Source organism: Oncorhynchus keta, chromosome 19 (genome assembly GCF_023373465.1).
Source record: "Oncorhynchus keta strain PuntledgeMale-10-30-2019 chromosome 19, Oket_V2, whole genome shotgun sequence".
NCBI classification, from domain to species: domain Eukaryota; kingdom Metazoa; phylum Chordata; class Actinopteri; order Salmoniformes; family Salmonidae; genus Oncorhynchus; species Oncorhynchus keta.
Window position 1 is genome coordinate 587,957 of NC_068439.1, and position 17,121 is coordinate 605,077.

The 17,121-nt window shown below is 43.2% G+C and overlaps 1 protein-coding gene across 13 annotated transcripts in view; it reads left to right on the forward strand.

The window, feature by feature from the left end:
- The window catches only part of LOC118384038 (neurocalcin-delta A), a 78,902-nt gene that overhangs the window by 421 nt on the left and 61,360 nt on the right, over positions 1 to 17,121 (forward strand). The gene's annotated exons all lie outside the window — the stretch shown is intronic.

The following is a 17,121-nucleotide window of genomic DNA, read 5'->3' on the forward strand; positions in this document are numbered from 1 at the left end:
GAGTTACAGCCAGGTGCTTTCCTACTGGGTTTTAGTTGCAGCTGTGCTTTTCTACTGGGTTACAGTTGCAGCATACCCTTTTATCATGACTCTCAGTTCATTTTATTTAGTTATTTATTTCACCTTTATTTAACCAGGTAGGCTAGTTGAGAACAAGTTCTCATTTGCAACTGCGACCTGGCCAAGATAAAGTGTAGCAATTCGACACATACAACAACACATGGAATAAACAAAACATACAGTCAATAATACAGTAGAACAAAATATAACAAAAGGTCTATATACAGTGAGTGCAAATGAGGTAAGTTAAGGCAATAAATAGGCCATGGTGGCGAAGTAATTACAATATAGCAATTAAACACTGGAATGGTAGATGTGCAGAAGATGAATGTGCAGGTAGAGATACTGGGGTGCAAAGGAGCTAAATGAATACATAAATACCAGTATGGGGATGAGGTAGGTAGATAAATGGGCTGTTTACAGATGGGCTAAGTTCAGGTGCAGTGATCTGTGAGCTGCTCTGACAGCTGGTGCTTAAAGCTAGTGAGGGAGATGTGAGTCTCCAGCTGCAGAAATGTTTGCAATTCGTTCCAGTCATGGACAGCAGAGAACTGGAAGGAAAGACGACCAAAGGAAGAATTGGCTTTGGGGATGACCAGTGAGATATACCTGCTGGACCGCGTGCTACGAGTGGGTGCTGCTATGGTGACCAGTGAGCTGAGATAAGGCGGGGCTTTACCTAGCAGCGACATGTAGATTACCTGTAGCCAGTGGGTTTGGCGACGACTATGAAGCGAGAGCTAGCCAATGAGAGCGTACAGGTCGCAATGGTGGGTAGTGTATGGGGCTTTGGTGACAAAACGGATGGCACTGTGATAGACTACATCCAGTTTGTTGAGTAGAGTGTTGGAGGCTATTTTATAGATGACATCACCGAAGTCGAGGATCGGTAGGATGGTCAGTTTTACGAGGGTATGTTTGGCAGCATGAGTGAAGGATGCTTTGTTGCGATATAGGAAGCCGATTCTAGATTTAATTTTGGATTGGAGATGCTTAATGTGAGTCTGGAAGGAGAGTTTACAGTCTAACCAGACACCCAGTTATTTGTAGTTGTCCACGTATTCTAAGTCAGAGCCGTCCAGAGTACATTACATTAGGACTCGCAGTTTTTTACATTATGACTCTCAATTCATTACATTATGACTCTCAGTTCATTACATTATGACTCTCAGTTCATTACATTATGACTCTCAGTTCATTACATTATGACTCTCAGTTCATTACAGTATTACTCTCAGTTCATTACATTATGACTCTCAGTTCATTACATTATGACTCTCAGTTCATTACAGTATTACTCTCAGTTCATTACATTATGACTCTCAGTTCATTACATTATGACTCTCAGTTCATTACATTATGACTCTCAGTTCATTACTTTATGACTCTCAATTCATTACATTATGACTCTCAGTTCATTACTTTATGACTCTCAGTTCATTACTTTATGACTCTCAGTTCATTACATTATGACTCTCAGTTCATTACATTATGACTCTCAGTTCATTACAGTATTACTCTCAGTTCATTACATTATGACTCTCAGTTCATTACATTATGACTCTCAGTTCATTACAGTATTACTCTCAGTTCATTACATTATGACTCTCAATTCATTACATTATGACTCTCAATTCATTACATTACACATAAGAGTCATTGGACGAAGGCTTTTTCTGTCGGGATGTTAATTAAGATCCCCGACGCTCAGTCTGAACATTAACACCCATCACTTACTGTACGGTGTTGGAAGCATAGGGACCTTATCCTTCATATAAGCAAAAAATACTACTAATAAAAAACAAAAGGTTAAATTGATACACACCTTTCTAGGGTTAGTGTTCCCACACCGCCATACATCCGTGTTACAGCGCTGGTTGATGGGAAACAGATGGAAGACAACACCTGTGCTAATTAGTTACATTGACGACAGGAAGTATTCACACTACTTGACTTGTTCCACATGTTGTTGTGTTACAGCCTGAAATATATTTACATTTACATTTACATTTAAGTCATTTAGCAGACGCTCTTATCCAGAGCGACTTATATTACATTGAGATGTCACTGACCTACAGACAATAACCCATAATGTCAAAAAATTGAAATGTCAAATTAATAACAAATGTAAAGCTGAAATGTCTTTGAGTCAATAAGTATTCAACCCCTTTGTTATGGCAAAATTAAATAAGTTGCATGGACTCACTCTATGTGTGTTAATAGTTTTTAATATGATTTTTGAATGACTAACTCGTCTTTGTACCGCACACATACAATTATCTGTAAGGTCCCTCAGTTGAGCAGTGACTTTCAAACACAGATTGGACCACAAAGATCAGGGAGGTTTTCCAATGCCTTTTGAAGAAGGGCACCTATTTATTTTACCTTTATTTAACTAGGCAAGTCAGTTAAGAACAAATTCTTATTTTCAATGACGGCCTAGGAACTGTGGGTTAACTGCCTGTTCAGGGGCAGAACGACAGATTTGTACCTTGTCAGCTCGGGGGTTTGAACTTGCAACCTTCCGGTTACTAGTCCAACGCTCTAACTACTAGGCTACCCTGCCGCACCTATTGGTAGATGGGTCCAAAAAAATGCAGGCAATAAATATCCCTTTGAGCATGGTGAAGTTATTAATTAGGCTCAGTCACTACAAAGATACAGGCGTCCTTTCTGACTCCGTTGACGGAGAGGAGGGAAATCCCTTAGCGATTTCACCATGAGGCCAATAGTGACTTTAAAACACTTACAGAGATTAATAGCTGTGACAGGAGAAAACTGAGGATAGATCAACAAAACGATAGCTAACTCCACAATTTTACATTTTTTATTTAACCTTTATTTATGTAGGCAAGTCATTTAAGAACAAATTCTTATTTACAAACCTGGACGCTCGGCCAAACCTGGACGCTGGGCCAATTGTGCTCCGCCCTATGGGACTCCTAATCACGGCCGGTTGTGATACAGCCTGGATTCAGCCTGGATTCAAACCGGGGTGTCTGTAGTGACGCCTCTAGCACTGAGATGCAGTGCCTTAGACCGCTGCACCACTCGGGAGCCCAATACTAACCTAAATGACAGAGTGAAAAGAAGGAAGCCTGAACAGATGACAAAAAATTCCAAAACATGCATCTGGTCTGCAATTCATTTTTTTTGTCCTGAATACAAAGCATTATGTTTGGGGCAAATCAAACACATCAAGGAGACCGACTCTTCATATTTTCAAGCATGGTGGTGGCTGCATCATGTTATGGGTGTCATCGGCAAGGATTAGGGAGTTGTTTTGGGATAAAAAGAAAGGGAAAAGAGCACAGGCAAAATCCTACAAAACCTGGTTCAGTCTTCCACCAGACACTGGGAGATATTCACCTTTCAGTAGGGCAATGACCTAAAACACAAGGCCAAATATACACTGGAGTTGCTAACCAAGGCGACATTGAATGTTCCTGAATGGCCTAGTTACAGTTTTGACTTAAATCGGCTTGAAAATCTATAGCAACACTTGAAAATGGCTGTCTAGTAATGATCAACGATCAACCTAACAGAGCGTGAAGAATTGTTTAAATAATAACATGGAAATATTGTAAAATCCACGTGTGCAAAGTTCTTAGAGACTTACCCAGAAAGACTCCTAGCTGTAATCACTCTTAGAGACTTACCCAGAAAGACTCCTAGCTGTAATCACTCTTAGAGACTTACCCAGAAAGACTCCTAGCTGTAATCACTCTTAGAGACTTACCCAGAAAGACTCCTAGCTGTAATCACTCTTAGAGACTTACCCAGAAAGACTCACAGCTGTAATCACTCTTAGACTTACCCAGAAAGACTCACAGCTGTAATCACTCTTAGATACTTACCCAGAAAGACTCACAGCTGTAATCACTCTTAGAGACTTACCCAGAAAGACTCACAGCTGTAATCACTCTTAGAGACTTAGAAAGACTCACAGCTGTAATCACCAGAAAGACTCACAGCTGTAATCACTCTTAGACTTACCCAGACTCACAGCTGTAATCACTCTTAGATACTTACCCAGAAAGACTCACAGCTGTAATCACTGTAATCACACTCTTAGACTTACACTCTTAGACTTACCCAGAAAGACTCAGAAAGACTCACAGCTGTAATCACTCTTAGATACTTACCCAGAAAGACTCACAGCTGTAATCACTCTTAGAGACTTACCCAGAAAGACTCACAGCTGTAATCACACTTAGAGACTTACCCAGAAAGACTCAATCACTCTTAGACTTGCCCAGAAAGACTCAAGCTGTAATCACTCTTAGAGACTTACCCAGAAACACTCACAGCTCTTAGTTAATCACAGCTGTAATCACTCTTAGAGACTTACCCAGAAAGACTCATAGCTGTAATCACTCTTAGACTTACCCAGAAAGACTCATAGCTGTAATCACTCTTAGACTTACCCAGAAAGACTCATACTGTAATCACTCTTAGAACTTAGACTCACAGCTGTAATCACTCTTAGACTTACCCAGAAAGACTCATAGCTGTAATCACACTTAGAAAGAAAGACTCACAGCTGTAATCACTCTTATAGACTTACCCAGAAAGACTCACAGCTGTAATCACTCTTAGACTTACCCAGAAAGACTCACAGCTGTAATCACTCTTAGAGACTTACCCAGAAAGACTCACAGCTGTAATCACTCTTAGACTTACCCAGAAAGACTCACAGCTGTAATCACTCTTAGAGACTTACCCAGAAAGACTCACAGCTGTAATCGCTGCCAAAGGGGATTCTAACATGTTTTGACTCAGTGGTGTGACTACTTACAATACCAGACACACCTACTCATTCAAGGGTTTTTCTTTCTTTTTACTACATTGCAGAATAATAGTGAAGACATCAAAATTATTAAATAACGCACATGGAATCATGTAGTAACCAAAAAAGTGTTAAACAAATCAAAATATAATTCATATTTGAGATTCCTCAATGTAGCCAGCCACCCTTTGCCTTGATGACAGCTTTGCACACTCTTTGCATTCTCTCCTACTTCTTCACCTGGAATGCTTTTCCAACAGTCTTGAAGGAGTTCCCACATATGCTGAGCACTTGTTGGCTGCTTTTTCTTCCATCTGCAGTCCAACTTAACCCAAACCATCTCAACTGGGTTGAGGTCGGGTGATTGTGGAGGCCAGGTTATCTGATGTATTTGTCACTTGCGCCGAATACAACAGTTGTAGACCTTACTGTTAAATGCTTACAAGCCCTTAACTAACAATGCAGTTCAAGAAATAGAGTTAAGAAAATATTTACTAAATAAACTAAAGTAAAAAAATATATATATAGTTACATAACAATAACGGGCTATATACAGGCCATTTGAGTCAATCAAGGTAATTTGTGAGGTGGCTATGCATAGATAATAAACAGCAAGTATCAGCACTGTAAAAAACAAATGGGGGGGAGTCGATATAAATAGTTTGGTGGCCATTTGATCAATTGTTCAGCAGTCTTATAGGCTTGGGGGGTAGAAGCTGTTAAGGAGCTTTTGGTCCTAGACTTGGCACTCCGGTACCGCTTGCCGTGCGATACCAAAGAGAACAGTCTATGACTTGGGTGACTGGAATCTTTGACAAGTTTTTGGGCCTTCCTCTGACATGCCTGGTAATCCGTCTGGCCCGTTGCTTTCTGAATGTTGACCTGTTTAAATGGCTCATATCGGTTACAGAGATCACACTGATGTTCTCATGCATGCTTCAGTGTTGCTTGCCTCGAAGCGAGCATAAAAGGCATTTAGCTCGTCTGGTAGGCTAGCGTTTCTGGGCAGCTCGTGGCTGGATTTCCCTTTGTAGTCTGTAATATTTTTCAAGCCCTGACACATCTGACGAGTGTCAGACCCGGCGTAGTAGGATTCGATTTTATTCCTTTATTGATGCTTTGCCTGTTTGATGGTTTGACTGAGGGCAGAGTGGAATTTCTTATGAATGTCCGGATTAGTGTCCCGCTCCTTGAAAGTGGCAGTTCTAGTCTTTAGCTCAGTACGGATAGAGAGAGAGAGACAGAGAGAGAGAGAGAGAGAGAGAGAGAGAGAGAGAGAGAGAGAGAGAGAGAGAGAGAGAGAGAGAGAGAGAGAGAGAGAGAGAGAGAGAGAGAGAGAGAGAGAGAGAGAGAGAGAGAGAGAGAGAGAGAGAGAGACAGAGAGACAGAGAGAATGTTTCTAAACCGACTCGTGCTAGTTGGACATACTTGTTGCTGTCATAAAGATATATACCATACCATCTGGTAGGGCCTTTCTTGACTGCATTAAATCGTTGTAAAGAAGCTAGCTAAAGTAGCCAGCTATAAAATGTATATAATCACTACTGAAAGTTTCTCTGGGTAGGAGAGTCTGCTAAATGACTAACTTGTACATGTAAAAGTATTTTGCTGTGCTCCCTGTCCAATGTCAACAACAATTCCATTCATATTAAACAACAGCCTACCTGTTGGTTTATCATTGTAGCTCCTTGTCATTTAGCCAACTGAATTAGGTTTTAATTTTAATTGCATTTTGCATTGACTAGATATCTCCCAGTTCACTAGCTGTCCTCTGACTGTAGCACGGTTTTGATTGACGACAATAACAAGCTACAGGTGTATAGGCTCCCGGGGAATATGTTTTATCTATCTTGGTGGGATATGTAGCCTAGTGGTTAGAGTGTTGTACTAGTAACTGGAAGGTTGCAAGTTCAAATCCCTGAGCTCATAAGGTACAAATCTGTTGTTCTGCCCCTGAACAGGCATTTAACCCACTGTTCCTAGGCTGTCATTGAAATTAAAAATGTGTTCTTAACTGACTTGCCTAGATAAATAAAAATCTCACATATATATTTTTATTATACATTTTAGACAAAGCTGTAAAAAAAAAATGTTTTCCCTGATTAATCAAATACTAACGTCCGTTCTAATATTTGATTACCGGTACCCATCCCTAGTAAAGATAAAGGGGGATTCCTAGTCAGTTGTACAACTGAATGCATTGAACTGAAATGTGTCTTCCGCATTTAACCCCTCTGAATCAGAGAGGTGTGGGGGGCTGCCATAATCGACATCCACGTCCCTGTGGAACAGTGGGTTAACTGCCTTGCTCAGAACGACAGGATGCTGGCCTTCTAGGCAGAGTTGCAAAGAAAAAGCCATATCTCAGACTGGCCAATAAAAATAAAAGATTAAGATGGGCAAAAGAACACAGACACTGGACAGAGGAACTCCGCCTCGAAGGCCAACATCCCAGAGTCGCTTCTTCACTGTTGACGTTGAGACTGGTGTTTTGCTGATACTATTTAATGAAGCTGCCAGTTGAGGACTTGTGAGGCATCTGTTTCTCAAACTAGACACTCTAATGTACTTGTCCTCTTGCTCAGTTGTGCACCGGGGCCTCCCACTCCTCTTTCTATTCTGGTTCGAGCTTGCAAGGTACACCTGTATTTAGGGAGTTTTTCCCGTTTTTCTCTGTAGATCCTCTCAAGCTGTCAGGTTGGATGGGGAGCGTCGCTGCACAGCTACTTTCAGGTCTCTACAGAGATGTTCGATCGGGTTTAAGTCAGGGCTCTGGTTTGGCCACTCAAGGACAATCCTGCATTGTCTTGGCTGTGTGCTTAGGGACGTTGTCTTGTTGGAAGGTGAACCTTCGGCTCAGGTCCTGAGTGCTCTGGAGCAGGTTTTCATCAAGGATCTCTCTTTACATTACTCAGTCCCCTCGATCCTGACTAGTCTCCCAGTTCCTGCCGCTGAAAAACATCCCCATAGCATGATGCTGCCGTCACCGTAGGGATGGTGCCAGGTTTCCTCCAGATGTGACGCTTGGCATTCAGGCTCTCTAATGAGTTGGATAAACAATACTTTCCTTTGGATATTTTGTCTCGATTTTCGAGCAGCTGAAGGACAAATTGCACAGACAACCGGTAGAGTCATTTTTAATGTAATTTTATGAAACATTCTGGCTTCTAAGCAACATTTCCACAATGTTTGTCTCATGCTTTATATAGCAATTAATTGAGTATCACAGCCTGATTAATCAGACTAATTGCAGCAGTGCTTTCCTACTGGATTCAACTGCATGAAGGAAGAAGGATGTATGTTAAAAACAAGGACTGCAGCCTGTTGATGTTGACTAGTGGAACAGCTCCGGTTGTACTAAGCCACAGCACTTTGTCTCCCCTGTGCAACAAGCAGAGAGATGAGCCAGTATCCTACAGTACGGCAGAGGGTATAGAGGGTTTTTCTATCCTTTTCTCTAACAGAATGAAGTCAGTCCATCTGAGTTTCATACCTGCAGAGATATAAATGGGTAGGACGTTGCTGCTTCCTGTCACTTTGTATGTCTCTCTCTCTTTCTGTTAAAGAACCCCGGCTAGAAGAGACAGTCTGTCAGGCAGGCAGAGATGCTACCACAGGGGTGAACTGGAGATGTCTCAGGCAGAGCAGAGCAGAGCCAATGTGATCTCGACAGTTGTATGGTTTGGGCAACCTGTGGATTGAGCAGAAGGGGAGCTGTCCTAATAGCTGAGGGGAATAGCAGGCTGCTCAGCACAAATCACTGTGGACCTGGAGAGTAACAAGGGAATAGCAGGCTGCTCAGGCTGCTCAGCACAAATCACTGTGGATCTGGAGAGTAACAAGGGAATAGGCAGCGGGGTGGATGGAAGCGGGGTGAACAGGCAGTGGCTCGGGTGGTTGTTGTCATGATGATCTTTATGGCCTTCCTGTGACATTGGGTGTTGTAAGGTATGCTGGAGGGTAGGTAGTTTGCCCCTGGTGATGCGCTGTGCAGACCGCACCACCCTCTGAAGAGCCCTGCTGTTGAGGGCGGTGCAGTTGCCATACCAGGCGGTGATAAAGCCCGACAGGATGCTCTCAATTGTGCACCTGTAAAAGTTAGTGAGGGTTTTCGGAGACAAGCTACATTTTTTCAGCCTCCTTAAGGTTGAAGAGGCACTATCTGTGTGCATGGACCATTTCAGTTTGTCAGTGAAATGTACAACAAGGAACTTTAAACTTTCCACCTTCTACACTGCTGTCCCGTTGATGTGGATAGGGATGTGCTCCCATTGCTGTTTCTTGAAGTCCACAATCATCTCTTTTGTTTTGCTAACGTTGAGTGAGAGGTTATTTTCCTGACACCACACTCCAAGGGCCCTCACCTTCTCCCTGTAGGCTGTCTTGACGTTGTTGGTAATCAAGCCTACCACTGTAGTGTCGTCTGCAAACTTGATGGTTAAGATAGAGCCATCCATGGCCACGCAGTCGTGGGTGAACTAGAAGTAGAGGAGGGGGCTGAGAATGCACCCATGTGGGGCCCCAGTATTGAGGATCAGCGGAGTGGAGATGTTTCTACCTTCACCACCTGGGGGTGGCCTATCAGGAAGTCCAGGACCCAGTTGCACAGGGCGAGGTCGAGACCCAGGGTCTCAAGCTTAATGATGAGTTTGGAGGGTACAATGGTGTTGAATGCTGAGCAGTAGTCAATGAACAGCATTTTTACATAGGTATTCCTCTTGTCCAGATGGGATAGGGCAGTGTGTAGTGTGATGGCGATTGCATCGTCTGTGGACCTATTGGGGCGGTAAGCAAAATGGAGTGGGTCTAGGGTGAGGTAGGGTGGAGGTGATATGATCCTTAACTAGTCTCTCAAAGCACTTTATGATGACAGAAGTGAGTGCTACGGGGCGATATTAATTTAGTTCAGTTACCTTAGCTTTCTTGGGAACAGGAACAGTGGTGACCATCTTGAAGCATGTGAGAACAGCAGACTGTGATAGGGATTGATTGAATATGTCCGTAAACACACCAACCAGCTGGTCTGCTCTGAGGACACGGCTAGGGAAGCCGTCTGGGCCGGCAGCCTTGCGAGGGTTAACAGGAGAGCCCACAGTCTTTGGTAGCGAGCTGCGTCTGTGCCACTTTATTGTCCTCAAAGCGCGCAAAGAAGTTGTTTAAATTTGTCTATGAGCAAGACGTCGATGTCTGCGACGGGGCTGGTTTTCTTTTTGGAATCCGTGATTGTCTATAGACCCTGCCACATACTTCTCGTGTTTGAGCCGTTGAATTGCGACTCCACTTTGTCTCTATACTGACACTGCTTGTTTGATTGCATTACGGAGGGAATAACTACACTGTTTGTATTCGGCCATGTTTCCAGTCGCCTTACCATGATTAAATGCAGTGTTACGTACTTTCAGTTTTGCGCGAATGCTGCCATCAATCCACAGTTTCTGGTTTGGGAAGGTTTTAATAGTCACAGTGGGTACAACATCTCCATAAAATATAAACTTGCTCACCGAGTCAGCGTATACGTCAATGTTGTTCTCTGAGGCTACCCGGAACATATCCCAGTCCACGTGATCGAAGCAATCTTGAAGCATGGAATCCGATTGGTCAGACCAGCGTTGGATAGACCTAAGCACGGGTGCTTCCTGTTTTAGTTTCTGCCTATAGGATGGGAGTAACAAGATGGAATCATGGTCAGATTTGCAAAAAGGAGGGTGGGGGAGGGCATCGCGGGAAGTTCGAGTAGCAATGGTTGAGCATGTACTACAATCGATATGCTGATAGAATTTAGGTAGCCTTGTTCTAAAATGAGCTTTGTTAAAATCCCCAGCTACAATAAATGCAGTCTCTGGATATATGGTTTCTAGTTTGGATAAAGTTCAGTAAAGTTACTTGATGGCCGTTTTGATATCCACTTGCGGGGGGATATACACGGTTGTGACAATAACCCCAGGAGATTTCTCTTGGGAGATAATACGGTCGGCATTTGATTGTGAGGAATTCCAGGTCAGGTGAACAAAAGGACTTGAGTTATTGTATGTTGTTACAATTACACCATGAGTCTTTAATCATGAAACATACACCCCTGCCCTTCTTCTTACCGAAGAGATGTTTATTCCTGTCGGTGCGATGCACTGAAAATACTTTTGGCTGTACGGACTCCTACAGCATGTCCTCAGCTAGAAACAGAATATGTTATAATCCAGGATATCTCTTTGGAAAGCGACTCTTGTCCTGATTTTGTCAACCTTGTTAACCTCTCTTGCGTAGTGGGCAGCATTTTCATGTCCGGATGAAAAGTGTGCCCAAAGTAAACTGCCTGTTACTCAGGCCCAGAAGCTAAGGTAATGCATATAATTGGTAGATTTGGATAGAAAACACTCTAACATTTCTAAAACTGTTTTTTGTTGTTGTTGAGTATAACAGAACTGATATGGCAGGTGAAACCCTGAGGACAAACCATCCCAAAAAAACACATTTTCAGCCTAGCACTGTTTTCAATGGCTGTCACTTGTATTATAAGGCTAAATCCTCTCAGACTGCAATTCCTAGGGCTTCCACTAGGTGTCAACAGTCTTTAGAAAGAGTTTCATGCTGGTTTTTGGAAAAATGAGCCAGAAATTGTAGTTGTTCTAGGTGGCTCCCATTTTGGCTGTAATGTTTTCAAGCGCGTGGAAGTGAGTGCGTTCTTTGGTATTTTTCTGCGGTAAAGACAATAACGATTCTCCGTCTGAAATTTTATTGTTTATTTATGGATTAGGGTACCTAAGGTTTGATTATAAACGTTGTTTGACCTGTTTGGAAAAGTTTATTAGTAACGTTTGGGACTAATTTTGTATCCATTTTGAAGGAGGGAAACTGGGTGGATTATTGACTGAATCGCACCAGATAAATTGAGTTTTTATGGATTTAAAGAAGGACATTATTGAACAAAAGGACCATTTGTGATGTATCTGGGACCTTTTGGAGTGCCAACAGAAGAAGATCATCAAAGTTAAGGCGTCTATTATATCACTATTTCTTACTTCCGTGGCGCACCTATCTGGTTGAAATATGTTTTTCATGCTTTTGTATGCGGGGCGCTGTCCTCAAATAATCGCATGGTGTGCTTTCGCCGTAAGAGCCTTTTTGAAATCTGACACAGCGGCTGGATTAACAAGAAGTTAAGCTTTATTTTGATGTATTACACTTGTGATTTTATGAAAGTTAAACATTTATAATTCTTTAGTTTGAATTTCGCGCTTTGCAATTTCACCGGTCTATCTGTGGATTTATTTCAAGGCCTACCTTCAAACTCAGTGCCTCTTTGCTTGACATCATGGGAAAATCAAAAGAAATCAGGCAAGACCTCACAATGTTTTTTTTCTTCCTCCACAAGACTAAGTCATCCTTGGGAGCAATTTCCAAATGCCTGAAGGTACCACGTTCATCTGTACAAATAATAGTACGCAAGTATAAACACCATGGGATTACGCAGCCTCCATACCGCTCAGGAAGGAGACGCGTTCTGTCTCCTAGAGATGGACGTTCTTTGGTGCGAGAAGTGCAAATCAATCCCAGAACAACAGCAAAGGACCTTGTGAAGATGCTGGAGGAAACAGGTACAAAAATATCTATATCCACAGTAAAATGTGTCCAAGTTAAACAATTTTAAGTCAATGCTACCTAATACTAAATGAGTGTATGAAATCTTCTGGCCCACTGGGAATGTGATGAAACAAAATAAAAGCTCAAATAAATCATTCTGTACTATTATTCTGACATTTCACATTCTTAAAATAAAGTTGTGATCCTATCTGACCTAAGACAGGGAATTTTTACTAGGATTAAATGTTAGGAGTTGTGAAAAACTGCGTTTAAATGTATTTGGCTGAGGTGTATGTAAACTTCTGACTTCAACTGTAGGTATATGGTTGGATGACAAGTTGGCCCTTAAAGTTATTATGGATAATCTTGTGAGGAAGCTTAAATTAAAATTGGGTTTTTATTTTCGTAATAAGGTTTGCTTCCCGCTTATGGCTAGAAAGAAGCTTGTTCAGGCCACTTTTCTCTCTGTAGTTGATTATGGTGACTTGTTGTATATGCATGCAACCTCCTCTGTTTATCATGCAGCCTCCTCTGTCTTACAGAGACTGGACTCTGTTTATCATGCAGCCTCCTCTGTCTTACAGAGACTGGACTCTGTTTATCATACAGCCTCCTCTGTCTTACAGAGACTGGACTCTGTTTATCATGCAGCCTCCTCTGTCTAACAGAGACTGGACTCTGTTTATCATGCAGCCTCCTCTGTCTTACAGAGACTGGACTCTGTTTATCATACAGCCTCCTCTGTCTTACAGAGACTGGACTCTGTTTATCATGCAGCCTCCTCTGTCTGACAGAGACTGGACTCTGTTTATCATGCAGCCTCCTCTGTCTGACAGAGACTGGACTCTGTTTATCATGCAGCCTCCTCTGTCTTACAGAGACTGGACTCTGTTTATCATGCAGCCTCCTCTGTCTTACAGAGACTGGACTCTGTTTATCATGCAGCCTCCTCTGTCTTACAGAGACTGGACTCTGTTTATCATGCAGCCTCCTCTGTCTGACAGAGACTGGACTCTGTTTGTCATGTAGCCTCCTCTGTCTAACAGAGACTGGACTCTGTTTATCATGCAGCCTCCTCTGTCTGACAGAGACTGGACTCTGTTTATCATGCAGCCTCCTCTGTCTAACAGAGACTGGACTCTGTTTATCATAGCCTCCTCTGTCTTAGAGACTGGACTCTGTTTATCATACAGCCTCTCTGTCTAACAGAGACTGGACTCTGTTTATCATGCAGCCTCCTCTGTCTGACAGAGACTGGACTCTGTTTATCATGCAGCCTCCTCTGTCTAACAGAGACTGGACTCTGTTTATCATGCAGCCTCCTCTGTCTTACAGAGACTGGACTCTGTTTATCATACAGCCTCCTCTGTCTTACAGAGACTGGACTCTGTTTATCATACAGCCTCCTCTGTCTTACAGAGACTGGACTCTGTTTATCAGTCCTCTATCTTTTGCCTCTGTTTATCTTACAGAGTCTTACTGGACTCTGTTTATCATACAGCCTCTTCTGTCTAACAGAGACTGGACTCTGTTTATCATGCAGCCTCCTCTGTCTGACAGAGACTGGACTCTGTTTATCATGCAGCCTCCTCTGTCTTACAGAGACTGGACTCGGTTTATCATACAGCCTCCTCTGTCTTACAGAGACTGGACTCTGTTTATCATACAGCCTCCTCTGTCTAACAGAGACTGGACTCTGTTTATCATGCAGCCTCCTCTGTCTGACAGAGACTGGACTCTGTTTATCATGCAGCCTCCTCTGTCTAACAGAGACTGGACTCTGTTTATCATGCAGCCTCCTCTGTCTGACAGAGACTGGACTCTGTTTATCATGCAGTCTCCTCTGTCTGACAGAGACTAGACTCTGTTTATCATACAGCCTCCTCTGTCTTACAGAGACTAGACTCTGTTTATCATACAGCCTCCTCTGTCTAACAGAGACTGGACTCTGTTTATCATGCAGTCTCCTCTGTCTTACAGAGACTGGACTCTGTTTATCATACAGCCTCCTCTGTTTATCATACAGCCTCCTCTGTCTAACAGAGACTGGACTCTGCTTATCATGCTTCCTCCTCTGTCTTACAGAGACTGGACTCTGTTTATCACACATCCTTGCGCTTTATTACAAATGCCAAGTCACTCACCCACCATTGCACCTTGTACCAAATGGTAGGTCGGACCTCACTTTATATGCGCAGAAAAATACATTTGTATGTGTTCATCTACAAAGCCCTTTTGGGTAAACTCCCTCTTTACCTCTGTAGTCTGGTCTCCTTCACCACCAGCAGTTACCATACCCGGTCTGCTAGGTGGTTGCTACTTAAGGTCTCCGGGACATTTATAATATTAGGCATGACTGCTTTCTCTTCTTGTGCACCAGACTCATGGAATAGTCTACAATCCATGCTTCATCTAGATATGTTAGTGCCACTGAATGAATTTAAAATATTGATGGGAGACTCTGTTTACGGAGGAGTGGAAATGCTTGTTTTAATCTGGATCATGTTGTATTGTATTGTTGTATGTTTTAATTATGTATTGTATTGATTGTTGTTGCCTTCTTGGCCAGGTCTCCCTTGAAAAAGAGACTCTGGGTCACAATGGGCTTTTCCTGGTTAAATAAAGGTTAAATAAACATGTATAAATTGCCCTTGCTAATTTGATTGTATTGACATCCCTAGTCTTAGTTACATTAGTCAGTTTTGGTCCAGAATATTGAGTCATTAAAACTGAAACAGAGCATCCTGAATGGAGGCAGTAGACGATGTACCAGGCCAGCTGTGATTTACCACCTGATAGCAGTATTCTTTGGATTATCAAGAAATGTATTGGTGAATTATATTAATCATGCATTGAACTACGTCCATCTATTCTGCCAACAATGCCTTAGTGTGGGTTAGGGTTAGGGTTAGGGGTTAGGGTTAGGGTTAGGGTTAGGGTTAGGGTTAGGGGTTAGGGTTAGGGTTAGGGTTAGGGGTTAGGGTTAGAGTTAGTGTACGCCATGGAACGTTGAGTGAAATATAACCTATTTTTAAAACCCTGTTTGAATTCGGTTTTGTAACTGTGAATGTTATATTTTTGACTGATATTACAATCTGTTTGTTTCATATCTGCAAAGTAGTTCAAACGTTGTCAGCTCCACTATGAACTTTAGGACACTGGTTACTTTGTGTGAAATTACTTAATTGTGAAATGTTGTTTTGCAATGGGAAGTAATAGCTGTATTCTTATGCTTATCCTTGAACATCGTTGTGTGTCTGCTGTCCTTCCATCAGCCCTGCTTTGGTGTAGTGGTACCATCATGCTGTGTGTGACTGCTGTCCTTCCATCAGCCCTGTTTGGTGGTGTAGTGGTGCTTTACCATCATGCTGTGTGACTGCTGTCCTTCCATCAGCCCTGTCTGGTGGTGTAGTGGTGCTTTACCATCATGCTGTGTGTGTCTGCTGTCCTTCCATCAGCCCTGTCTGGTGGTGTAGTGGTGCTTTACCATCATGCTGTGTGTGTCTGCTGTCCTTCCATCAGCCCTGTCTGGTGGTGTAACCATCATGCTGTGTGTGTCTGCTGTCCTTCCATCAGCCCTGTCTGGTGGTGTAGTGGTGCTTTACCATCTGCTGTGTGTGTCTGCTGTCCTTCCATCAGCCCTGTCTGGTGGTGTAGTGGTGCTTTACCATCGTGCTGTGTGTGTCTGCTGTCCTTCCATCAGCCCTGCTTGGTGGTGTAGTGGTGCTTTACCATCATGCTGTGTGTGACCGCTGTCCTTCCATCAGCCCTGTCTGGTGGTGTAACCATCATGATGTGTGTGTCTGCTGTCCTTCCATCAGCCCTGTCTGGTGGTGTAGTGGTGCTTTACCATCATGCTGTGTGTGTCTGCTGTCCTTCCATCAGCCCTGTCTGGTGGTGTAGTGGTGCTTTACCATCATGCTGTGTGTGTCTGCTGTCCTTCCATCAGCCCTGCTTGGTGGTGTAGTGGTGCTTTACCATCATGCTGTGTGTGACCGCTGTCCTTCCATCAGCCCTGCTTGGTGGTGTAGTGGTGCTTTACCATCATGCTGTGTGTGTCTGCTGTCCTTCCATCAGCCCTGTCTGGTGGTGTAGTAGTGCTTTACCATCATGCTGTGTGTGTCTGCTGTCCTTCCATCAGCCCTGTCTGGTGGTGTAGTGGTGCTTTACCATCATGCTGTGTGTGTCTGCTGTCCTTCCATCAGCCCTGTCTGGTGGTGTAGTGGTGCTTTACCATCATGCTGTGTGTGTCTGCTGTCCTTCCATCAGCCCTGTCTGGTGGTGTAGTGGTGCTTTACCATCATGCTGTGTGTGTCTGCTGTCCTTCCATCAGCCCTGTTTGGTGGTGTAGTGGTGCTTTACCATCATGCTGTGTGTGACTGCTGTCCTTCCATCAGCCCTGTTTGGTGGTGTAGTGGTGCTTTACCATCATGTTGTGTGTGACTGCTGTCCTTCCATCAGCCCTGTTTGGTGGTGTAGTGGTGCTTTACCATCATGCTGTGTGTGACTGCTGTCCTTCCATCAGCCCTGTCTGGTGGTGTAGTGGTGCTTTACCATCATGCTGTGTGTGACTGCTGTCCTTCCATCAGCCCTGTCTGGTGGTGTAGTGGTGCTTTACCATCATGCTGTGTGTGTCTGCTGTCCTTCCATCAGCCCTGTTTGGTGGTGTAGTGGTGCTTTACCATCATGCCGTG